Source organism: Astyanax mexicanus, chromosome 7, assembly GCF_023375975.1.
Source record: "Astyanax mexicanus isolate ESR-SI-001 chromosome 7, AstMex3_surface, whole genome shotgun sequence".
NCBI classification, from domain to species: Eukaryota; Metazoa; Chordata; class Actinopteri; order Characiformes; family Acestrorhamphidae; genus Astyanax; species Astyanax mexicanus.
Genome location: NC_064414.1, coordinates 2,973,257 through 3,000,752, shown reverse-complemented (window position 1 = coordinate 3,000,752; position 27,496 = coordinate 2,973,257). Strand labels below are relative to the sequence as shown.

General features: G+C 36.7%; 1 protein-coding gene and 1 long non-coding RNA gene across 3 annotated transcripts in view; both read right to left on the bottom strand.

The window, feature by feature from the left end:
- Positions 1-27,496, bottom strand: part of LOC103026874 (CUB and sushi domain-containing protein 1) — a 602,854-nt gene that overhangs the window by 412,692 nt on the left and 162,666 nt on the right. The window lies entirely within an intron of this gene.
- LOC125802982 (uncharacterized) lies at positions 9,509-10,408 on the bottom strand. The gene is made up of 2 exons (XR_007440031.1): positions 10,130-10,408; positions 9,509-9,627 (listed from the first exon to the last, which is right to left on the bottom strand). It is a non-coding gene; the product is annotated as an uncharacterized LOC125802982 (long non-coding RNA).

Genomic DNA, 27,496 nt, shown 5'->3' with positions numbered 1-27,496 from the left:
TGCCAACTTGGAGGGGATATTCTTAGCTGTTTTGAAAGCATGGACCAAAATAACAATGCACGGGGCATACGGCTGAACGCCGCGCTGATTAGTCTCCTGATACGTGCCGCTGCACTTGAGAATTTCATCCAAAAAAAAAAAAAGAGAAAAAAACACAGCCAACAACAAAATCACAACACATGGAAAACGAATTGCAGTTTACTGAGCTGAATTTCATCTTCATTCAATAAAAGCCAGTAAGGTGTGTTTTAGAGAGTTTTCACACCTCTAGTTGGTTTCTATAGTCCGGTCATCAGTTGATCAGTTGATGAGTTCCTTTATTTGGAGCGTTTTTCCATCAGTTTGGTTTGTTTTCACACAGGCAAAATAAACCTAAACGCACCAAAAAAGCGCACCAACAAACCAACGCAAGCACATCGTCTCCTCTGATTGGTGGAATGTTTACTGTATTACAAACAGCAATGAACAAATCCATAAACTGAATTTAAGGTGTGTCCAAGTTTTTCCTTTTTTTTTTTTGTTTTACTGGTACCGAATTTTATCTTCATTCAATAAAAAGTCGTTTTCACACCTCCAGTTGGTTTCTATAGTCCGGTCATCAGAGGATCAGTTGATGAGTTTGGTTTGTTTTCACACATTGTCTCCTCTGATTGGTCAGAGCACATACGTATCTGTGCAGTGGTAAGCATTTTCTTAAAATCACTGGGGTGGATTTTAATCGCATTCATCTAATGTTGACTGTATTACAAATTTGAATAGCAAATTTTGCATTCAAAAACCCATATATTCTACCTCAAAAAGCTCACGGAGAAAAACATTTTAAAATAATGAAAAAAAAAAATGTGGAATTTAAGGTATGTCCAAGTTTTTTGTTTTTTTTTTTTTCTTTTTTTTACTGGTACTGTAAAAAAAAAAAAAAAACACCAGTCGGTAAAAAGTCGGTAAGGTGTGTTTTAGAGAGTTTTCACACCTCTAGTTGGTTTCTATAGTCCGGTCATCAGTTGATCAGTTGATGAGTTTGTTTATTCGGAGCATTTCTCCCTCTGTTTGGTTTGTTTTCACACAGGCGTAAACCTAAACGTCTCCTCTGATTGGTCAGAGCATATACAGTATGTATCTGTGCAGTGTGAAGCTGCTTTATCACAGAACGCTAGTGCACATAGTCAAGCGGCTGTGAGCAGTGCACGCTGCACAGGCCGTGCTCTCAGTGTGTAAACAGGTTGGAGTGGCAGAGACAGTGCTTTGGTAATTAGCGCTATCTGGCTAGTATATCAGATTAAGCTGTACATTATCAGCAGTTTAGCTCAAATAAAATAAGTATATTTGATTTTTTGGTCAAATCGAGACCGGATCACGTTCTCACCACAAGTGAACTGCTGCAGATTTCATTGTGAAGCTAGTCCAGGTGTTTTGATCCGCACCCGAGTACGATTACTGTTTTCACACCTGATCAATCGAACCGCAACCAAGATTACAAACCAACTAGAGTCCGTTTTAACCAAACCAAATAGTTCTGGCGTGAAAACGCCCTAAATCAGACACTGTCAATACCAGACCTCTGCTCAAAGGCAATTACACCGCTTTCAGAAAGCTTCATGTTCAGGGTTTTGTTAAACATCACCTTCAACTCTGACTGACTGTCTGACTACGTGTGATATAAGAGGCTCTTCACGCCCACCTGAGGCACAATAAGAATCAGATGCGATAGGAACTTGATTTGACATATTAATCATGTTCTTCTCCTCGACACGGCGCCGCAGCTGCTCTTTTATTTCCCCGTTATACCTAGGCTTTTGACTGGCATGTCATTTCAAGCTGGTTCCTCGAAAAATGTAAATTCGCCTCGACTAAGTGTTGAAGGAATAACATCATTTTGACAGTGACCACTCCGGAATGATTACAGGTCGATAAGATTGTGTTGCGGTTCTGGATTACGGTAATTTGAGTGCCACCTGAGCTGAGGCCTGAGTGACACATGCCGGGAGTGACACACGGCGAGAGGCTGAGCCTCGGACCCTTAAAACAAGGCGTAATCACACTATCTCTCTCTGCAGCTCATGCATATTTATGAGCGGAACTTACCTCGGCGCTAATGCCGCTATCGCGCGGCAAACCGCGTCTTACAGTAGCTCTTAGCTGCACCTCATAGGTCACATTTACAGCTTTGAATAATGATCAAGATTAGCAGGGCTCAGTGGGATGAGATGTCATTTTATTACAAAGCCTGAACGAATCGCGTGTGTCACTCACCTGAAGAAATGCTGCTTTTTAAAACGCTATCGTCGCTAATAACCAGCCAATGACAGCAGGGATCAATTAGCATTTGTAGACAAGGTCAATCTAACTGGTGCCCATTTGTTTTCACTTACAGTTAGTCACGTTAGCACTTACGGGTTTAATTTGACTACACTGAAAAAAAAAAATATGCGTAAAATTTACTTAAAAAAGGTTTTGCAACTTTCTGCATTCACTTTTTTTAAGCACATTTAATTTCAGATAAATTTAAGTAACTTCAACTCAAGACTTTCAGGACTTAAATGTTACATAGAGTAAATAAGTGAACTGAACTTCAGTCAATCCTTTATTTTAGTAAACTTTACTTCATTTCTGCATACAATATTACCTAATTACAATTACTTCATTTATACAATATTATTATATATAATTTTAGTTAAAACACACATTCAAATATTTACATAATCTCAAAGATTTTTTTTTAATAAACAGACCAAGTCTCACTGTCTCGACACATGGACGGCATGTAATACATTCTCTTTTTTTAGTATACTAGTATAAAGAATGTATTACATGCCATCCATGTGTTGAGACAGTGTAATATGTGTGTTTTAACTTAAAATACTTATATTTCAGGAATTATAATATACTATGTATCATAATTTTTTTGAGCAATATTGTATAAATGAATTAATTGTAATTAGGTAATAATTAATGCAGAAATAAAGTAAAGTTTACTAAAAGAAAGGATTGATGCAGCAAAAATAAATCAAGTAAAGGTTACTAAACATAACACTGAATTTTAGTTTTGTCCAAGCTTCTTCTTTTTTTTTTTTTTTTTTACTAGTACTGTATTATTGATATTGCTGAATCAAAATCAGTTTCTCTGATTTAGCTATTTATAGGTATATGTTTAAGTAAAATAAACATTATTTTTTAATTCTATAAACTACAAAATTCCAAATAAAAATATTGTCATTTAGAGCATTTATTTGCCGAAAATGAGAAATGGCTAAAATAACAACAAAAAAAAAAAGATGCAGAGCTTTCAGACTTCAAATAATGCAAAGAAAACACGTTCATATTCATAAAGTTTTAGTTTTAGTTCAGAAATCAATATTTGGTGGAATAACCTTGTTTTTGTTTTTTAATCACAGTTTTTGTACATCTTGGTTCCATGTTCTCCTCCACCAGTCTTACACACTGCTTTTGGATAACTTTATACCACTCCTTGTGCAAAAATGTATGATGGCTTGTGATCATCCACCTTCCTTATTTATTTATTTATTTATTTGGCAAAATCAAAGAAACTCATCATTTTTAAGTGCTCTCTTAATTTTTTTCTTATCTCGGGAGGATGCATACTGAAACATTTTTGAGGCCGATCTGTTTATCGATCGACTCCTTTACCTGCATAAGTAAGCTACGTGCCAAAATAGCACAAATGCTAATTGATTAATGAATAACTCCTGGTGCGTTTTTTTTTTTTTTTGCCGTGAAACTCTATTGTCTGTGTAAATCCATCCTCGTGTTCTCGTGAATCAAAGGGCGTGGGCTGAGTTCAAAGGAGCACGTATTGGCAGGAGATAAACACGCCGGGTGTTTTTCACTGAACTGCGGTGATTCATGCCTACAGTAAGAGGAGCTTGTTCAGCACCTGCCTTCTCTTCAGCATCAGCTCCACGCTGCAGTCTGCAGATACGCTCCTCAGACGCCCAATCCTCACGCTGATAAACCTTTGATGATGAACCATCATGGCACAGAATTAAACCAGGCTAATTTGCGCGACGAGCCACATTCAAACCTCTTAATACCGGCATAATGACCTGTGTGATCGCGTCGCCGTAGGGGCAATAAGCATTCGCAAAAGTGCAATAGGCATTTAAACAGATAGTCAAATAGTCAGATTACTAAAGGTATACGTGAAGAACATTCATGTATATATATATATATATATATATATATATATATAGATACGTGTCAAGGGTTGGGATCTACTGTACTAATACATAATCAGAAATTACTTTTTTCAGTAACTAGTAATCTAACTAATTACTCTGACTGTAACTATAACGCTGTTACCATTTCCCACACCCCGTTACAGCAAAGGTGCAAGTGTGTGTGCGTTGTGTGTGAGTCACAAGGGAGGGGAGGATGAGATAACTGATGTACTGTACTCTTAAGAGGGATGTCCGGTTAGTGTTAGAGTTAAAAGCCTTTGCTTTGCTACCCTCACGAGACATGTTAGTATTATACATTTGGGTGGCACTGTAGCTTAGTGGATAGATAGATAGATAGATAGATAGATAGATAGATAGATAGATAGATAGATAGATAGATAGATAGATAGATAGATAGATAGATAGATAGATAGATAGATAGATAGATAGATAGATAGATAGATACTTTACTTATCCTAAATGAAATTTAGGCATCCAGCAGCAACATAACAATACAATAAGAAACATATTTAAACATAAATTAAAACACAGAAGAATAGAAAATATATAAGGCTATAAAAAACAAACTTATTATACAAGATAAACATCTATCTGTACACGGAGCAGTGCAATAGATAATGGTGCTAATGGTCATTAAATAATTAACAGAGCAAAGTGCAAGGTGCAATATCATTGAGTATAAAAGTGACACAGTGATGTGCCACAGAAATATAAATATAAATATAAATATGCACACGTTACAAAATAGTTCTGAAAAGGGAATATGTGAATACCCAATCATGAGTAAATATACTTGAATGTAAGTGAGGCTGGGGAAGTGAATAATGTCAATATGGTGTTACTGGGTTAAACTCAGGGGGAGATTAACAAAAGTAACGCAATAGTTACTTTTACTGGTAACTAGTTACTTTTATAATAGAGTAACTCAGTTACTTTTTTAGCGAAGTACCTATAACTGTAACTAATTACTTTTTTCAAAGTAGCATGCCCAACACTGCATATAATTGGACAGTCAGTTCTTAACGATGGTGAGTTAAAAAAAGATAAATGAGCAGAATAGAATAAAAAAAATAGCACAATAGACACTTTTACAAGAAATTATTTGTGAAGACCAGATGACTAAAAGTGGCCAAAGAGTAAAATTAAAAAGGGTGGGTTTTTTAAAATAAAAAAATAAATGTCAGTTTGTGGAAGTACAATATATTTATAAGGTACTTCTAATAAAGTGACCAATGGGTGAATGTACTGTATATAATAAGTGTGCTGAATCCTCACGCTGATAAATCTTTGATGACGAGCCATCGCGCTGCAGAATTAAAGCAGGCTAATTTGCGTGTCGAGCCACATTCAAACCTCTTAATACCGGCATAATGACCTGTGTGATCGCGTCGCCGTAGGGGCAATAAGCATTTGCAAAAGGTGCATTAGGCATTTAAACAGATGACAAATAGTTAGATTCATTTGCTCGGCTTTTAAAGACGCTTAAGAACCCCCCCTTCCAGAACGAGCTCCTGCACAGGTGTGAAACAGCCCATACTAACTAAGCCCAATTATCCGATTCCATACGCAGCAGGTCTACATCATTTGTGCATCTGATGTTGAGAGATACTGTAATTGAAAAGCTGTACAATAAATGACTAAATGATTCTCGTATCATTTTCACCCCGAGCACATGACCAAAGTAGTAATTAGCGTGTAGCTTATCATCATAATTCCTCTGTGAGGTAGCGTCCTGTTATTAGTGCTTCCAACACAGACAGATAGTAGTGTGTGTGTGTGTTTGTGTGTGTGTGTGTGTGTGTGTGTGTGTGTGCCGAGTCTTTTACACTGTTACTGTCAAAAGATGTTTATGGTGTTTTGACACACCGTAATTAGCATCTTGTTATGAGCATATGCTTTTAAACGCTGCAACAGCATGACTTCAGACTAAAAATCACAAGCTTCAGGATTCTCTGTGATGTGTAATAAAATAACCATTTCAATGTGTTTTTCATTATTATAGAAACATTTTGTATTAATTTAACCCTCCTGTTGTGTTCCGGGTCAATTTGATCTGTTTTAATGATTGAAAATCTAGAAAAAAATAGCTAAAAGTGTTTTTTTTTTTTTAGTTTGAAAATTCTTCTACTTGCATTGATTAGTGTAATAACAACATATAATATGAAAATGGTTCATCTCACATATTTGCAACAACCACCCCCTGCAAAAATAAAAAATGCTGGTCTTTTAAAAGTAATAAAGTAGTGAAAAAACATAAAAAAAAAGTTTAAATATATATTTTTAATGAAAAATGAGTTACCTGTTAGAGGTGAGGGAGATCATTACACTAAATATTGATAGAATAATTAGTAAAAAATATATATATTTACACTGCTTGTAAGGATTTTTTGGGTTTCAGACAAGATAGATAGGTGGATGGATGGATGGATGGATGGATGGATGGATGGATGGATGGATGGATGGATGGATGGATAGATAGTTCATCATTTTAAACTGGGCGGGTGTGATGGGGTCTCCTTTCAGAGCTGATGAATCTGATTCCAGATTATGTTCAGTCAACGAGAGAGAGAGAGAGAGAGAGAGAGAGAGAGAGAGCGAGAGAGAGAGAGAGCTCAGTCAGAAACTTCACTCCTCTTTCTTTGGTTTTACTATGAGTGAATGGAGGAGCTAATGAGCTCTGAGTTTCCTCTTCTGAAGTCCCCAAGGCTCCACCAGCTGCTCGCGTTCAGTAAAACTGAGCCGTATCCTCTTTTAGAGGCTGTACGTGTGACATACTGAAAGTACATAAAGATGCGTGACCGAACCAAGGGTACAAACCAACCGGCGACCAAATAGTGCTGGTGTGAAAATGCCCTAAATGTAAAGACGTAAAGATAAACAGTGTTCAATAAAGCTGAACGGTTCCAGAAGCTTGAAAATAAGGTTAAATGAGAAGCTCTGGCTCGGACCCGTGATGTGTGTGTGTGTGTGTATCAGTAAAATAAAACCTATAGCCTGCAGATTTGCAACCACTGCATCAATAGATACAAATTGAATCAACATGTATCCAGGGAGAGAGGTCATGTTGTTGTTTATGGCCAAGATATGAATCTATAAATTCTGTCCCTCTCTGCAGAGGAGGCCATTTTTCCAACATGATCTATCTTCTGCCCGTCTCAGTCTTCTCTGGTCAATTCTAATTTCAGTGACTGGCAGTGATCAGGGTGGTGAACCGGGCGCTGCGGAGCGACAGCAATTAAAAACGCTATAGGAAGGAGAAAAGAAGTGAAAGGCTGTTGAACACTGAAAGAGACAATAATGGAAATTCTGTCAACAACAGTAATTTCCACCGAAGAGCTGAGGGAGATGGAGAAAGAAGAGATAAAAAAGAGAGAAAGAAGAGATAAAAAAGAGAGAAAGAAGAGAGAAAAAGAGAAAAGAAGAGAGAAAAAGAGAAAAGAAGAGAGAACTGAATATTTTCTGCTTTGTCTTTGTTTTTAATGTGGTTACAAAACAAAACTTTTATCAATTTCCCAACCTGATCAAAGCAAACCAATGCTAATGTTCACACATGATAATATAAAACTATTCTTTATTTTTATTATTCCAACACGGACACCACAGCAACACCTTAGCAACCACCTAGCAACACCTTAGCAACCACCTAGCAGACAGTTAGCAACAACTTAGCAGAGACTTAGCAACACCATAGCAACCACCATGGAGCCAATAGCAGTACCTTAGAAACCAGCATGGACACTATAGCAACATCTTACCAACCACCTAGCAACACTTTAGCAACACCATAACAACCACCGAGCAGACAGAGCTGAACAGTATTTCTGGAGAGAGTTTTTCTACAGAAAAAAAAGTGTGGGAGATGGAGAAAGAAGAGAGAAAGAAGAGAGAAAGAAGAGAGAACTGGATATTTTCTGCTTTTTCTTTGTGTTTAATGTGGTTACAAAACAAAACTTTCCCAACCTGATCAAAGTGAACTAATGCTAAAGTTCATACACAATAATATAAAACTTTTGTTTTATTTTAATTTGAGCCAGACACCACAGCAACACCTTAGCAACCACCTAGCAACACTTTAGCAACATCATAGCAACCACCTAGCAGACAGTTAGCAACAGCTTAGCAGAGACTTAGCAACACCATAGCAACCATACACGATAATATAACACTTTTTTTATTTTTATTCCTCTGATACAACATCTTCTCATATGTGTTTCCATAAAAAAGTTCTTCATTCTTAGGTGCTAAAATTAATATTTTATGAGTAGAAGCTATTATGGTTCCAATAAGTGAAAGGGCCTCTGAATTAATTGGATTCATTAGAGCTCTTTGTAATTATCTCCCTCTCTAGCTTTTGGTAATACGTACCATTTATTACAATTTCAAGATCAGAAGGCACTGAATATTTATGATAATCGTTCTGATTTTTATTATTTTGGGACATTTTAACTGCTCCCAAAGAGTTCTCAGACATTACGTGACACCTAAGGGAAGTAAAAAAAAAACTCTCCATCTGCAGTGGAGGAGAGACACCACAATAGAAGAAGAGATCTTTCTGTTTCAAATGTATGTGTTTATTATATTTTACTTTACATAATTGTAAGAAATAAAGGTTTCTAATTAGAAAAAAATCCTCTTTGCAGTTTTGATGAGTTCTTTGCTTCGTATTCTAGGTGCTCATAAAGAGATTATGGCTGCGGTCCAATCTGAAGGGAGCTGCCTAGGTAGTCATTGCCTTCAAAGGCAGCTCCCTCGTTCGGCAGCATTTTCCCCATAAGGGATCTTATAAGGCAGCGCGTTCGGGACACGCTCTGGAGTCAGCATACGTCATCACGTCTAGCGCGCTGTGCCCGTGAGCTGTTTATAAATAACTAAAGTTAATGATCACTTACCTCGGGATAAATCAGTGGCAAAATGCAGCGGCAGCTATTTCTCTTTTACTCATCCAAATATTACATATATTTAAATATTCATGATTTACTTTAATTCTACACTTTTCCTCACTTAATTCTCAGAGTATGGTCAGTTTTATTTATGTATTTAATTTATTTTTGATTAGATGCTTCATAGAAATGCATGAGTAATGAAACCATAATATAATAAATATTTTGTATGAGCCATCAGAGCTAAATTATCAAACTAAGCTACGTTTCACACAATAGTACATTCATACACAGTCAGCTAATTTATCTTTACCTTTTAGTTGCATAAAACACATTCATAAACTTTTTATTTATTTATTTACCCATACCCACTAGTTGAGATGTGATACTACAATAAGCATAGTGACTATAAAACACAGCAAGCAAAAATAATAATGTTAAGAGAGAAAACTTTATTACATTCAAAGAAAAAAATATATATTCATAAAGGGAGCTAACGCTGCCTCCAGCCGGTCTGACCAGAGTTCACTTTCCCCGGCCCACGTTCATCCCTGTGGAAAAAATAAATCTGAATTAGTAACAGCGGTTTATGGAGAACACGCTCATAATTCCACTATTTACACAATTAATCACTCAGTTACAGGTAAATCTAGTTATTCCCTCTAACAATTAAACTGTTTACGCATTAAATCACTAAATTACAGGTTATTCTACACGTTTACACTATTTACACAGTAAATCACTTAGTTATACGTAACAGTGACTTAAAACAGTTAGAACTTTTTATACTGGACGGCCAGGGTATCTTTGTTTCCTAGCGGGGGTTTCCTCAGCGCTGCAGCCGCGTTTGGTACTCTGTAAGTCGGCTAGATGCGTGTTAGCTTACCCGGTAAATTAGCGCGATAAGCTAACGGTAGCTTCCGCCGGTCAGGTCTTACATTAAATGAAGTACAGGCGAAAACAACGATGGAAAACAACTTAAAACAGTCTAAAATACGCTAGTTTGATAAACCCACGCAGCGGTGAGTGGAAATACAGGAGGGAATTACTCACATTTGTACAGAAACTCCGTGGCAGGCCGGCTCCGTCCGCCATGTTTTTAAATCTGAGCGCTGGAACTCTGAGCTGGTGAAATGCATCATGGGACTGCCTTCGCCGTGAAGGATACATCTCACGCTGCCTTCAGAATCGGGGTAAAATAAGGCAGCTGCCCAGGTAGGCAGCACATGCTACCTTCCGAATGGGACAGTCCTTTTCTCGGGAGCGCGCCTATGCTGCCTGCAAATGCTGCCTAGTTGGGCAGCTCCCTTCAGATTGGACCGCAGCTTATGAGTTAAATCTCCACATAGCAAATTTCTGAGGTACTGTTTTGGATAAATTGTGCAAATTTTACAAAAAAAAGCTCATTTTAGACACATCCACATTTGTATTTCATTGCTACAAAAAGGTTTACGTGGACCAATAATATAATGTATAAAATTTAAACACTGTTAACTGTTATGTTCTGGGTCAAATTGATCTGTTTTAAAGTTAAAAGTATTGTTTTCATATAAAAGTTCTTCTACTTGCCTTAATTAGTTTAATCAACATATACTATTATAATGGTTCTTCTCACATATTTGTAACCACCAGTTAAGTCTATTATATGATAGAGTGTCATATATGATCTCCACCACTTAATAAAGGAAATGTAGTGAAGAAAGAAAGAAAGAAAGAAAGAAAGAAAGAAAGAACTATTTGTATTTATCATAATAGTTATTTTACAATAAAAAATACTAAATAAAAAGACAATATACTGAATATAAAACTTTCTTTCTTTCTTTCTTTCTTTCTTTCTTTCTTCCTTTCTGTCTTCAATACCTTTCCTCCAATAAGTAGTGGAGATCATATATGACCTCTTTGATCTGCTTGAGAAAGCTTAAAAGACAATATACTGAATATAAAACATAAAAAGAGTTTTTCTTTCTTTCTTTCTATCTTTCTTTCTTTCTTTCTTTCTTTCTTTCTTTCTTTCTTTCTTTCTATCTTTCTTTCTTCAATACCTTTCCTCCAATAAGTAGTGGAGATCATATATGACCTCATTGATCTGCTTGAGAAAACTGATAACTTACTATACAATTTTTATTCATTTTATTGTGAAGAAATGCTATGCTAATGACCAAAGCGTAGCACGTCATCTGTCAAACATGGTGGAGGCAGTGTCATGGCTTGGTGAAGTATGGCTGCCAGTAGAGCTGGGTCAGTGTTGTGTGCAGTATTGATGTTATCACTGCTGATAATAGTAGCAGGATAAATGCTGATGAATCTTTCTGATATGACTTAGAGTTAAATATGAAAAAAGTGGTGGGACGCTTCTTCACAGAGCAGATGGATAATGACTCGAAAGAGAGCAGAAAAACAAACCGAGACAATGAAAAGGATTGTTCTTAGAGACAGTCAGTCACCTGACTGTGAATCTCCGGCTGTGAATAAACACACTTTCATTTAAAAACACAAGTTAAAACACAAAGGCCTTCAAATAATCAGAAACGTATAAGACTGATATAGAATAAAGCAAAGCCTATTAAAGCATCTTAACATATAAAATTTGCTGTATGGGAATGTCTGTGGGTTTTAGACTTCAGGCAGTCATTATTTCTTATATTTCAAAGTATTTAAAATATGTCCAGTTACTTCTAAGCCTTTGAAAAAGGAGAACAACTATTCCTAAACAGTAAATGCTATATTTCTTTACAGTTCTTGACTGTATTATACACTAAATTACACAAATTACATTGTTTTTAAATTTATTCTATCCATCAACACCTTAGCAACACTATAGCAACCAGCACAGCTACCTTAGCAACACATTAGCAAACAACTAGATGGGAACTCTACTATTCCTGAACAGTAAATGCGATATTTCGTTACATTCCTTGGCTCAAAGCTAAAAAATATACACTAAATTACCTAAATTATTTTTTTTAAATATATTTTATCTATCAACACTTTTGCAACCTCCTAGCAGACACTTAGCAACGCTATGTTAACCACCAAGGATACCACAGCAACACCTTAGCAACCACCTAAATGGGAAGTCTACTATTCCTGAACAGTAAATGGGAAATTTTGTTAGACTCTTTGACTCATAGCTAAAAAATATACACTAAATTACATAAATTATTATTTTTTTAAATATATTCGATCCATCAACACCTCCTAGCAGACACTTAGCAACACCATAGCAACCACCATGGATCCAATAGCAACACCCTAGCAACCAACACAGACACTACAGCAACACCTTAGCAACCACCTAGCAGACACTTAGCAACATCATAGCATCCACCTAGCAGACAGTTAGCAATACAATAGCAACCACCATGAAGCCAATAGCAGTACCTTAAAAACCAGCATGGACATCATAGCCATATCTTAGCAACCACCTAACAACACCTTAGCAGCAACCTAGCAGACACCGAGCACCACCATAGCAACACCTTAGCAACAGCCCACAAATCAGCACTGCAATTACACTCGCAGTTTCTGCAGGAACTGCAATCTAGTTGTTAAATTGGAGTCAGATTGGCCAAATTTATATCGAATTCAAAAGAATTAGTAATAAAAACATGGAGAAACGTTTTATTTTAAATATAAATGCATAAGAGTCTCACTTCTGCTGCCCACCACCTTCCTCATATCAGCAGACCCCCATCTCCACTCTGACCTGCTGCTGCTGCTCATGCCGACGCCCACGAAGAGCTTGATTAGCTGGATTAGCCTTTTGATTAGAACTGGAGCTGAACTCTACGGGTATATCTATCTGCCCGGGCGGGGCCAGGCGTCCCCTCACTTAATAATATGTTTTTAATTCTGACCAGCAGATTTACTCTGCATGTATAGATCTCACAGGGAGTGCCTGTGTTTGATTTGTCTTCTAGGATTTTAAATGCTTTAAATACAATGAGATCTAAAAACAGTAAAAAGAAAAGCTAATTGAAACAGAATAAAAAAACTCTTTATCTGGGCTTTATTTAATCTGTGAATCACTAATATTAGAGTAAAAAAAAAAAAAAAAAAAACATTAATAGACTATTAGAAATTAGAAACTTATTCTGTGCAACAGATGTAACTCTTGCTCTTCCTTTCCTGGGGCGGTCCTGATGAGAGCCAGTTTCATCAAAACGTTTTTCAGTCTGGTTATCTTTGTTGTTGTTTCCTTAAACTCTGATTAATTATTAAGTATTTTATATTATCCATTGCATTACAAAAACCCTGCTTTTTTCAGAAAACTTTTAGATTAAATTACTTTTTGTCAGAAGTAGTCAGTTGTTGCAGTAACATAAATTCTTACTCTTTATCTTAAAACAAAAATCTTTTCTTAAAATTTTACTTACTGCAGAAACACAAGGCATAAAATCTTTAAAATTACAAAAAATGTTTGGTAAATTAATCTTATATAAAAATATAGTACAACCTTTTTACAACTTTATTATTATTAAGTAATGTCTATCTCAATAATTTTAGTAAAAAACACAAAAAACATGCTAATTTTACTTAAAGATATAGTGCAACATTTTTTGCAACCTTATTGTTGAGTAATGTCTTTTTGAAATTTTTAGTAAAAATGACAAAAGCAAAAAAAAAAAAAAGCTTTGTGGGTTATACTTAAAAATAAGATGAAAGAAAAAATGTTGCCATATATTATTATGAGTAAAACTAGCTCATTAGCTCATTTTTAAGAGTGTTGTTCTATTTCCAATTTTCCAATTTTATTCGGAAAGCCTATTATCCAATTATTTCACTTAAAAGAACCTCGAAAATCACTAATAATGCCCCCAATGCTACAATAAGTTTTGTACTTATTTACTGTACATTTTGTAGAGAAATGCAGCTCATCCAATCATTCAAGATCCCATTAAGCATGTCCTGTCTTTCTTCACTACAAATATACTATAGGAGCATGATAATTACATTTACTATATTTAAAGACAAAAGTGTAATTAATTACATCATTCACACAATGGTATAAAAACTGAACTTTAGCCAAGTTTCCATGAATTAGAACCAGCATTGCTGCTATCACTTGTTAAATGTGTTGTAACCTGACATTTTAGGTGCAAATGCACTATAATTACTCTTGTAAAACGGGTAATTAAACTGAAATAAAAATAAAAATAAAATAAATAGCAGTTCATACGTTATTAGAAATGTAATTACCCTCACCTAATTACCCTCACCCTAATACACAAGTGTAATTACAGAAAGGAGAACACGCTCTTACAACTATTGGCTTACTAATGTAATTATTTTCCAATCGCAATTTATTTTGCAAGCTCTTTTAGGATTAAAACGGCACGTTTCGTAAGTTCTCCTATTAGTGAACCAAAAGTGGCAGTTCGGTTTCGTCCTGCAGAAGCAGAAAGTCATAATGGCTGTAAAGGTGCAGTTTGGGTTCTGTTTCTGTTGCAATAGGGAATAAAAAACACAGCAATAAAGCAAAAAAGGTTGAAATCAACTGTCATGTGTCCTCCTCACAAACTGCAGCACAAAACATAATGATACAACCATTAGCCTGCTTCCAAAGTTTACACACAGCTACAAAATAAAAGTTTTAAGACATTCTGGTAATGAGAACCACCACGACCACCAGTTGTCTCCCAAACCTCCAATAGAAGCTTTCTTTGATATCAACCATCAACAATATATGTACTGGGGTTGGTTCCATTGGTTTGATTTTAACAAACAAAGCTTAAAATCTGGAGACATTCCTGGAGACTGTAAAACGTGGTGGGGGTGGCATCAATTTATCTTTTTTAGAGTAGCATAGGCATCTTGGTGTTGTCTCTTACTTGTCTTCTTCTTGCGCAGTCACTCAGTTTGTGAGAATATCCCCATATTCCTTCTTCTTTCACATTTCTTAATGGGGATGTTATTTATTTGGGTTTAATATCTACTGTGATATTTGTGATAAAAGTATTTGTGCCCCTACAGATTTATTTTATATTTCCTTTTTTTTGTCAGATTATCAAACAAATCTTACTATCAGACAAAGACGTGTAAAATCAAGAAATCCCTTAAATAGAACCTGTCTGACGACATGAATCAGGATAAAATATCTAAAAAAACAGCACATTATTATACCCCAATCTGCAGAAAGTCAAGAACAGATGAGAAAACATAGTCATTTCTAAAGCTTTGGGACTCCAGCGAATCACAACGAGATATTTTTCACAAATCGAAAAAAAAAAAAAAATGGAACACTGGTGAACCTTCCCAGGAGTGGCCAGCCTACCAACATTACTCCAAAAGGGCATGGACAACTCACCCAGAAGTTCACAAAAGAACCCAGAACAAGTGTAACATTTAGGGGCCACATGGAAGCATAAATTCTGCTCTCTTACAGAAAATCCAGGTTTTATGGCTAAATTGGAGCAGCCTGGTGGCCAATCTTCATTAATTGCACATTGCACCAGTAAGAGCAGTAAGAGTGTGAAGGTTCAATTAGCAGGGTAAGAGCACAGTTCTGCTCTAAATATTGCAATGCACACTATAACATTATGTGTGAAATACACAAAAGAGTTCAAAAGAGGACAAATTGTTGGTGCACGTCTTGCTGGAGCATCTGAGACCAAGACAGCAAGTCTTTGTGATGCATCAAGAGCCACGGTATCCAGGGTAATGTCAGCTCAGCATACCACCAAGAAGGACCAACCACATCCAACAGGATTAACTGTGGACGCTGTAAGAGGAAGCTGTCTGAAAGGGATGTTCGGGTGCTAACCCGGATTGTATCCAAAAATCACGCAGAATTCAATGTTCACCTCAACTCTCCTGTTTCCACCAGAACTGTCCGTCACCACAATCAATTATTGTGCTCTAAAACCAGGTGTAGCTTACAGGAGCTCCAATTACACATGCTGATCTGTTTTACTGTGGTCAGTGTGGACTGTGGACCTGTGGTACTGCAGGTATCAGGCCTAAAGCAATTCAAATCTCGTTCAGCAGTGACATGTCAGATAAAATCGTACGTCAGGTAATCGTGAGCACTTTAGGAGGCACGGAGGACGGCTGGCGGTCTTGGTGGTCCTCATTACCAACCAGTGAGAGGAAGAAAGTATTTCTTAGCTTTGGGTCTTTTGTTCTGGGGGAGGCTGAAGGCTGTATCATTATGACACACTGTACACTGCTGTGTCTGAGCTGGGGATACATGGCACTTGTTTGGGATGTAAACAGCAGCATCTCTCTAGTCATTATAGTTCTGTAACTCTACAGAACAGAAAGTGTAGAGTGAGAGCCTGAGAGGAGCTCTGTCCAAGAGGCTCCAGACTCAACATAATCCTTGCCTAAACAAACGTACTGTACATGAAGAGATATGGATGTTCTTACACATAAATCTGATTTAAACACAAAGAAAAAGTGCTTTAAATAATTATTTAAGCAATACTGTAAAAGAACTGCTTTTAGTTTTAAGGAAAAAAAAACATTGGTAACACTTTACTTGGATGGTCCATTTTATGGCCTTGTTAATGCTCAGCTGACATTCAACTAACACTGAATTGAATCCATTAAATTTAACTTAACCCTATGTTGAATGTAAATGATTCAAAATAGAACCTAACCCTACACCTAACCCTTACCCTAACCTTAACCTAAGCTAAAAAATTTAACCCTAAACCCAATCCTAAAATATTAAGATAAGCGTTTGGGTTAGAGTTGGATGTCGGGTTATATTCAATGGAGAATCATTTAATAATATAATAGACATGTAGTTGAAGGTTAGTTAAATGTCAGTTGAGCATCAAAGAGGCCATCAAATGGACCATCCAAGTAAAATGTTACCAAAAATGGCATCAAAAGGCATCAAAACTATGAATGAACACATGTGGAGTTTTATGTACCTAACTAAAAAAGGTGAAATAAATTAAAAAGCATGTTTTATATTCTAGTTTCTTCAAAATACCCACCCTTTGCTCTGATTACTGCTTTGCACACTCTTCAGCTCTTTTTTTTTTGTTAAGTACATAAAACTCCACATGTGTTCATTCATAGTTTTGATGCTTCAGTGAGAATCTACAATGTAAATAGTCATGAAAATAAAGAAATAAGAAAACGCACTGAATGAGTGGAAGGTGTATCCAGAAGTAATATTGTTATATAAATGAAAATGAAAGAGGATGGCATTAAATTATCGTGTAAGATCGCAATGAGAATTCTATTGTGATGCACATTTTATAGGGTGTAAAATAGCAGTGTGTATAATTTACTATTTCTGAACAATTCATCTCAGATCGCTGGATCTCAGATTTTGGACTTTATCTTTTCTTTACCTCCCCACCTTCTCCCCAACAACACCTCCACCCCCTCGCTCTTTGTTCAGGGTCCGCTGACTGTCTGCTCTCGGTCGCCACACAAACGTCGTGAAGGAAACTTGAAATTGAGTTTTCACACAGTGAGAAAGGAAGAGGGCTGCATCGGTTTGTCAACAGTCGCTGCCTCAGATTCATTGTGCCCACACCTGCTGTTCTAATTATTTTTACACTGTTCAATTTCTGCCCCTGCCCCAGGGTTTTCAAAAGTTATACAACACTGAACATTGGTTTCATTTCTCTCTTCAAGGAAGTCTGACTGCAGCCAGTTTCCCTGATGCTTTCTTGTCCCTCTCTCTCTCTCTCTCTCTCTCTCTCTCTCTTTTTTTCTTCTTTCTCTTTGTATCTCTTCATCTCTTGTCAATCTCTCTCTCTATCTCTCTTACTTCTTTCTCTTTTTTTACGATTTCATCCTATCTTCCCATCTCGTCTCTGTTATCTCTAAATATCTTTCCCCACTGGTATCAATCTTCTCCCTGGTCTGGGGAAAACGTTGGTCATCAGTGTCTTCAGAAACTAAAACCACTTGAAGATTAGAAACAGAACTAAAACAAGTTTGAGGATCGTGCTTTGAGGTTTTAGTTTTTTTTTTTTGTTTTGTTTCCTAGACTGTATACTTTTATATACATACTGTTATGCCATTTCAGAGCGCATTAAAGGGCTCTTAAAGGGAATGACATGTGAGACGCTGATATAGAGAGAGTGTAATTTAGAGAATTAGTACTTTTATGTGTTTCGTTATGCACAAGCTGTACTTTTCTCGATGTTACGATAGGGAAGACACACTGACGTGCTGTAAATCAATAAATGAAGCTGCGTGGTGTACATGGAGAAAATCATCCTTTTGTGAGAATTATTTTTTTATTTAATGATCTATCAATATTAGAAAATATCCCTGCTTGCTCACCTTCACAGCGTGAACGAGCAGGTCAGTTTCCTCTGCACTGTTAAAATAGCACTCCGCCAAAGTCAGAGCGCACCTGGCTCTTAAAGGGAATGACTCGTGACACGCTGATTTATTTGGTTCATTTCACGTTAGTCCCAAACAAAGGCAGAATTAGTCAATTTATTTTATGTGTTTCATTATGCACAAGCTGTACTTTTCTCGATGTTACGATAGCGTGGTGTGCATGGAGAAAATCAACATTTTGTGGGAATTGTTTAATGATCTATCGGTACCACTTTAAAATAAGACTACCTTTATAAAGGGTTTATAAATGGTTTACAATTAGTTTATTAATGGTTACTAATTAGGTTGTAAATGCCTTAAAAATCATTAATAATCAGTTATAACACATATATAGAAATAACAACAATATAGATGGCTGTGGGTTCATTATTTGGCAAACAACAAGTCACTCTTGCCCTTCCTACGTATGTGTTATAACTGATTATTAATGATTTTTAAGGCAAGGTAAACCATTTATAAACCCTTTATAAAGGTATTCTTATTTTAAAGTGGTACCGATCTATCAATATTAGTTAATATTCCTGGAAAGTGAAAAACTGGAAAACATAACTGTGTGTCAATAGCACAGTTAACCAAGTATATATGTAATATATATTTATATATAGTATATATATATATATATATAAATATATGTAAAATTCATTGCCCAGTAGAGAGGATCTATAAAGGCTCCTTTTGTGTTTTCCCCAGAGAATGGTCTGGAATCATTCCTTAAAAGCAGCGGATCTGATGCTTTGTAATGGAAATGATCTGTTAAGCTTAGCAATGGCCCGATTCAACCTCCACCTCAGTCCAACCCCCATACATCCATACATCCATACATCAGCATTAAGGCCACCTTTATACATATATACATTCATATTCATAACGGAATCATTCTGCCTTCATAATGTTCCTCTAGGCCTCCTCTATGACACTCTTTATCACGGGGAGATCCAGGTTCATCCTCCCTTTGCTCTTTATCGCCGGCCCCAGAGCAATTACTCTCCCACAGGAAGCCCAGCCCTGCCAGAACCATCCACACATTACAATCATTCTAAAAAGGAGAAAAACATGACCGTGACTTTATATGTCGCTCGACCGACTCTCTCTCTCTCTCTTTCTCTTTCTCTCTTTCTCTCTCTTATTCTCTCTATTTCTTTATATCTCTCTCTCTCTCTCTCTCTCTATATATATATATATATATATATATATATATATATATATATATATATATATATATATATATATATCGCTATATATGTCTCCTGTTTGAATGAACACCAGTGTGGCTTTTCACACAAATAAATAAAAAAATATATATATACATATAATAATAAAAAAATAATAATAATTACATGAAAAAATGCATAAAAAGCTAAAGGCACTTAAACCCTCCATGTTCCGCATCAATTTGACCCGTTTTAAAGTTTTAAGATCTAGAAAAAAATAGCTAAAAGTATTTTTTTTGTATGAAACTTCTTTCAGAACAGGGTTTGTTTGGATAAGTAAGTAGGATATCTTGCTTGCTTATCTTGATGGCAGAAAACACAGGTGCTCCACTGACTGATTTAAACCCTGACCTGATCAGTCATCAGTCAGATGTCCATATAAATCTTGCCGACATTTACATTTTACGACATTCCCGACATTAAATAAATAAAATAATGTTGCTTTAACATTGCTAAATATCTGCTTGCCTTAATTAATGTAATCAACATATAATATGAAAATAATATTATGCAAATGACAATGTTGTGTTTCAATGTTTTGTAAAACTATTTTGTTTAATAGTTTGGTCTTTTAAAAATAATAAAGCAATGAAACATTAAAAAATTAGTAAATTATCCTAATTGAAGCATTACCTGTTAGAGGTAAGGAACAGCACTGCACTAAATATTGATAGAATAATTAGTAATGGAATTTTAAGGATTTTTTGGGGGGGTTTAGGCAGCTTTTGGATAATTAAACATGAACCACCATTGCTGTTCCTGACAAATAAACATAATAGGAGGGTTAACAGTAGATCTCTGAACTGTCATTTCAGCATAGCGAGGGGTTTATTTTTTTGTACCACAGCTGCAGATGTAAAGGCTTGCAGTGCGGCACAACATTCAGGTTGGAGGGCGAACAAAAGGGGAATCAGATTTGATAAAGAACTGGAGAAGACAAGGCACAGTGGGATGGAGATGAACTCTGACTGCTGCGCTAGAAAAAAAGGGATGATGGTGTTTCCCCTCCCCACCCAAAAGTAAGGCACCCAGCGCAAGGTGTGTCACGATGCTCATTGCTATCTATACCACTATACCACGCCAACACTCTATATTTACAACTTCCACCTGCATCGTAAAAATATCTACAGAGTTTAAGAATATATCCACTGAAAGTAAAGTGTGTTTGGAAATGAGTAAGATATCTGGCTTGCTTATCTTGGTGGCAGAAAACACAGGTGCTCCACTGACTGATTTAAACCCTGACAACGTTATCAGTCATCAGTCAGACGTCCACACCGATCTTGCCAACATTTACGACATTTATTACATTACTTACACCAACAGTAAACAGAAAACACAATAAACAAAATAATATTGCTGTTCCCATAAATGGATTTTCTCTGCTTATAAGTGCAGAAGCAATGCGCTGTTAAAATAGCAATTCGCCAAAGTCAGAACGCACCCTTTTTTGTCAGTTTATGTCTGTTTTTTCAGCTTCTTTCTTTTTCCACCCCAACAATGATGTGAGAATAGCTCTGTAGCTGATTAGACTATTCATGGTAAACATTTTAAATTAGCCACAAGCGCCACGGCCTAACAAGAGTGATCACGCGCCTTGGCCTGCACGCACTCGGAGCAGCACGCATTTCAATGGAAAAGGTCATAGCTCCGTGATGGATTACTCTGCCGTTTTGACACCTATGTGGCTGGAATTTCAGGGTGAAAAATACGCTTGGAGAGTCCGGATCCCAGGACGTTTCATTCTGTAGTGTTTATTATAGGCAGGAGGAGAAATAGCGCGCATTCATCACGCCCGAAACCCAGCTGAATATCCCGGGGAGTGATGTGCATTATTCTGAAGAGTGTTTTTTGGCCGGACTGAGGAAATGTTTTGCTCTTTCACTGCTCATCAACACACTTGGCGGGGAACACTGCTCCTGTTGTCTGAAGTACAGAACAAGCTAAAGCCCCAGCAGCACAACAAAAGGCTCTCCGGGCAGCCAGGAGTCTGTCTGAGACTATGAAAGAGATACAGGTCAGGTTGAGGGCTTGACCTTTTCCTTTCTGCATCTGCGTTTGACAGCTTTCGGCATGTCGTTTATAAGCAAACAGCAAAGGGAGGAGGCATTAAGCAGTCATGGTTACTAAAGCTAAAATAAAACCTGAAAAACAGACAGCAGGAATTCTAAACAAAATAGTTGGTAACACTTCCTACGAACCCTGTATTCATAATGCATTATATGACATGCGTAATACCTTATAATGACTGTAATAAGCCTGTATGATTGCTTATAAGTACTTACGGAGACATTCACATTATAACACATTATAAACTACAAATATAAGGGTTTATGAAAAAAATAATGGTGTATAATGCCTTATAATATCTGTTCATGAGAACAGAATTGTACAATGTACAGTGTTGTAATGCACTATAACACAGATTTGGTTGGTATATTTTGGTTCAAATAGCAATAGGAGGTGATGTGCTGCTTTCCAGTATCAACAACACCATATTCTCCCTAAGCGGTGTGTGTGTGTGTGTGTGTGTGTGTGTGTGTGTGTGTGTGTGTGTATGTAAATGTTAGGGGTGTAAAAAACCTATACTGATGATTTGTAGCTGTTATATTAACGTGCTAACACTTTCTATGAATGTCATCTTTATTAGATGCTATAATCACATTCAAAACATATTATAATGCATTCATAAGGTATTATAAACATGGCTATAAATGTTTATAAAAATGCATAACCCATTATAGCCATGTTTGTTAAGCATTATGACCTGTGATTATAATATATTATAAGCTGTGCTTATAATATACATGTTAAAATAGTATATCTCTATTAATAATAATCTAGTGCTACAATGAAAGTCTGGCACTTTACTTAGAGCGCACAAAGACCTGTTATAATACATTATAATTGACTATAATTAATATTATATTCAAGACAAGAATACTTTATGAGTGGTTAAAAATATATTTATAGGATTATTTAGGGTGTGTTTATAAGTTGGAAGCTTTTTTAGTTTTTTGGTATTGATGTACAACATGTTATAAACACAGCTAATAATGCATTATAATCACAGTTCATGATGCATAATGAACATGGCTATAATGAATTTTTGATGATGAATAATAATACATTTTTTTATAAATATATATAGCCATGTTTATAATGCCTTATGAATGCATTATAATGTGTAATGAGTATGTTTATAACGTCTTATAAAGATGACATTAAAAGAAAGTGTTAACTAAAGAGTTTTTTACGGTTTAAGAATAGTCCATTTTACAGCTCTCTTTTGATTATGCCAGATCTTCCTTTTTCTATATATATATATCGTACATTGTTGTAATTATTTTTAATGATCGACATCAAGGAAAATAAAGTTTCGCATTTGTCAGTTTTGCTTCGTTTGCATTACTGTAAATCTTAATTTATTTAGGATAAGTTAAAATAATGGTCAAATATGAATGATGGAATTAAAGATAATGGCCACTTTAAAATGTGCAACATCCCATAGCACCAGTTACTAAACTCAATCACTGGAATAGCCATGCCCTCAGGTCACTGGTGTGTAATAATATATATTTTTTCACACTGTGTAAAAAAATTAAATAAATGTGAATTAATGGATTCACGTTTGATGACCCCCTTCGCTTAAATGCAGGGGACGTCTGTCAAAAATCTGTCACTAACCTAGAGTAGGAACGGTTCTATGAGCTGAGAGCGTAAAGCTAAAGCTAAAGTTAACTCTTATGTGGTGTTCGGGTCTGTGGGACCCGTTTTCATTTTTCATCAAATGACACTAAAAAAATATTTTTTCTAACTCAAGCTCATTGGCATTGGCTCATTTTTTGTGAAAAACATATATCAAAACAGATTTTTGATAAACACACACTGTACACCCCCCCCCCCCCCCTACACATTTATATTGCATACAGTATGTTTGGCCAAGGGCTAATAAACATTGCTTCATTTGTAAATTTGAAACTAAACACATTTTCTACTCATATCTTGAGTTTAATTCATTTTCTTTTACATTTTATTAAAAAACTAATAAAAAAAAGAGTAGCACTTTTTGAAAGAAATGTAACATAAGAAAGGTAAAGGGCAAATATTAACCATGTAAGCTGTTTATATTGCTTGCAATTTAGGTGAAGCGAGCATGTGTAAAGCATTTTAATGTAAAATTGCTTAATTTTGCTGAATTAAATACAAGTAACAAAGTAAATGAGTAACAAAAATATGAACACCACACAAGGGTTAAAGAGAGAGTGGCAGTTCACTTCCTGCGTTAAAAGAACTCAAACAGAACTCAGCACCTCTCCTCTCGGCCGTGCATACCAATGATTCACAACTTTTTATTTTTTTTTACCGTTGACTTGCTGGGTCAATTTCACAGTGATGATGAATTGCTTTAACTAACAACAACAGTTTTAATTCATGCAATTATACAACGGGCGGGGAGAGGGGGGACTGAAACATCAGTTAAAAGTTAGATCAATGTTCCGGAGCGTCGAGTGGCCTACTTGACCCGCGACAGCGGCAAAAAAAAGGGCCGCAATTTTCTCGCCCGTCGCCGCTTTGCATCTATAAAGTCGCCTTTTTAGCCTTTGCGAATCGCTTGGCGATGCTCTCTTGTCTGCCGAAGCGAAGTCTAAAGGAGGACACATTAAACGTCTTCATTCAATTACTCCAAAGGATCGGAGGAGTGTTAAATCAATGCACTGTGCACTTTTTAATGTGAGATTACAGCGATAACAACCGGAGCTTTTTCTCCGCGTGAGCACGGCATGGAAATCAGCGCCGACCCGTCTGCCTGACAAACAGGCAGAACAGCTGGAGAGCCTGGGGAAAACAACGAGAAAAATATATATATAAATATATAAGAAAAAAAACAAGAAAACTCGACTGGTCACACTGTAATGCATAATTGCACAAGGATGGATGGAACAAGGCCTTACGAAAGAAACACTGCTGCTTGACGAACGCTGCTTTTTTTTAGTTACGTGGGAAACCTAAACAGAAGGCGAGCGGTGAAAATATGGTAAATATTGTAAATATTTGAGTATATATGAGTGCGGGATGAAGACGTCACCAAAAGGTGTGGAGTTTTCCAGCAGAAACAGAACAAATAAGAGAAATAAGCTGTGAGATGCAGTGAAATTTCATGGCTCTTTTGATTATGCCAGATTTTCCTTGTTTTACTGCTCACGGTACGGCATTTCTATATGTCGAACGAACATTGTTGTTATTATTGTTCATCAACATTAAGGAAAATACACTTTGGTATTTGTCAGTTTTGCCTTGTTTGCATTGCTGTAAATCTTAATTTATTTGGGAAAAGTGAAAATGATTAACAAATATGAATGATGGATATCATATAATGGCCCTTTTAAAATGCACAACATCTCATACCACCAGTTACTAAACTCAATCACTGGAATAGCCATGCCCACAGGTCACTGATGTGTAATAATATATTCTTTGGGTGGGGAAAGCTAAACAGAAGGCAAGTGTTAAAAATATGGTAAATATTGTAAATATGAGTGCGGGATGAAGACGTCACCAAAATGTGTGGAGTTTTCCAGCAGGAACAGAACAAATAAGAGAAATAAGCTGTGAGATGCAGTGAAATGCAGTGAAATGCAGTGAAATGCAGCACTGGGTGATGGGTTTATTTGTCTCGTGAGTGTTTTCTCCATCCCCTCCTCTCCACTGTCTGCACACAGCGTGGCTGAAGCAATTAAAACAGTGGCACAAGCTTACAGAGGTTTTATCCACTGTTGGCAAAATCATTTATTCATGCAGCCGCAAAGTCAGCACTGAAGAGGCAAGCAATTCTGAGCCACTCCAGCCCAGTGGCGAATTCTCGACACTTCTGAATCAAGATTACAGGGGTGGGGGGGTGAGGAGGTGGTGGTGGCGGCGGGGATGGGGGGTAAGCAACGTGCAAGTAGCCCAAGTCCTCAGTGTGTACACAGTAAAATGATCAGTGCTATTACTATTACATTACATTTGGCAGACGCTTTTGTCCAAAGCGACTTACAATAGTGAAGTACAATGTAAAATAAGTTTAAAGGTAAAACATCTTTGGATAGGGATAAAAGGAGGTCAAAGGGGAATAATAGGATAGAGGAGTGAAGGAGGGGAAGAAGGAAATGGGGTTAGAAGTAGTTAGTTTGTTAGAGGTATTAAGAGAGTAAGAGCTCTTTGAAGAGCTCTGTCTTTAGGAGTTTATTAAAGATAGTGAGAAATTCTCCTGATCTGGTAGTAGAAGGTAGTTAGTTAGAGGTGTTAGGAGAGTAAGTGCTCTTTGAAGAGCTCTGTCTTCAGGAGTCTCTTAAAGATAGTGAGAGATTCTCCTGATCTGGTAGTGGAAGGTAGTTTGTTCCACCATTGGGGAACTCTGTATGAGAACAGTCTGGATTGCTTTGTGTGAATGTTTGGCAAAGCGAGGCGACGTTCATTGGAGGAGCGCAGCGGCCGGGAGGTAGCGTAAGCCTTCAGGAGTGAGTGCAGGTAGGAAGGAGCCTGTTCTGTCATCACCTTGTAGGCGATTGTAAGAGCTTTGAATTTGATGCGAGCATCAACTGGTAGCCAATGGAGCTCAATGAGCAGCGGGGTGACATGTGCCCGTTTTGGTTGGTTGAAGACCAGACGTGCTGCTGCGTTCTGGATCATCTGGAGTGGTTTTACTACACAGGCCGGGAGGCCAGTTAGCAGGGCATTGCAGTAGTCGAGGCGTGAGATGACGACTGCTTGCACCAGGAGTTGGGAGGCCTGTTGCGTCAAGAACGGTCAAATTTTTCGGATGTTATAGAGCGCAAAGCGGCAGGATCGAGCAACCGAGGCCACATGGTGCGTGAAGGAGAGCTGGTCATCAAGCAGAACACCCAGGTTCCTAGCAACCTTTGTCGGTGAGAGAGAGAGAGAGAGTCGATGCTTATAGAGAAGTTGTGTTGATCCAGTGCTGGATCAACACCTAAAGAGTTCACTTTAACACTCCTTCTGAGCGTATATGGTCCCACTCTAAAGAGAGTAAAAATACACTGATAGCAGTGTTAAATGTTCAGTGTTAATATGACACTGTGCAGTGTACTATTTACTCATGCTAGTGTTGTTCATTAGTGTTATTCCAGCACCTGAAGTATTAATTTTACACCGTTTGGAGTATATATGGTCCCACACTACTAAAAGTAAATATTAGAGTAATAAAGTGTTAAATTTAGGATTAATGAGCTGAGCAAGTTTAGCTGTTTAAGAGAACGTAGGTTAATTATTCTCTTTGGCTAGCTTGGCTAGCCAGTTTATTGTGAGAAATTTCTAGTTTCACCTCAGCTAGCGTTAGTTAGGTTAGCGCGCTAGCTAACTAACTAACTAAAGGAGCCCAAAAAGGATTCCACAGGAATAATAAAAATGCATTTAAACAATATTTAGAGTAAAACTATACGAAATATATTTAATGTCACTACTATATTTAAATGATAAACACAATATTTACTACTGGCCCTTGTTAATTTATGTTCTTTTTTTTTTGTGATAATTTTATGTTTATTCATGTCATAAAGCACCTTTTTTTTTAAATGTAACCGCGCAATGTACAGAATGGGTAACTTTTTGTTGTGTAGTAAAAACTTGTAAATAAAGACAATAAAAATGTCACTACTTATCAAATTCGAGAGTTTAAAGGAAAAAGACACACCTGATGCTCTCGCTGAATTACAAAGAAAATGGCAGCTGACGAACTTTGAGTGTGGCAAAATTTGGAGGCGGAGCTTGTGAGAGAGAATACACTGGGAGGAGTTGAAATTTGTTAACTCTGGCAAATAACTCCAACTTTATGTGAATTGTAACACTGAGAGTTGTTAGGATAATCAAACTGTGATTTTAACACTAT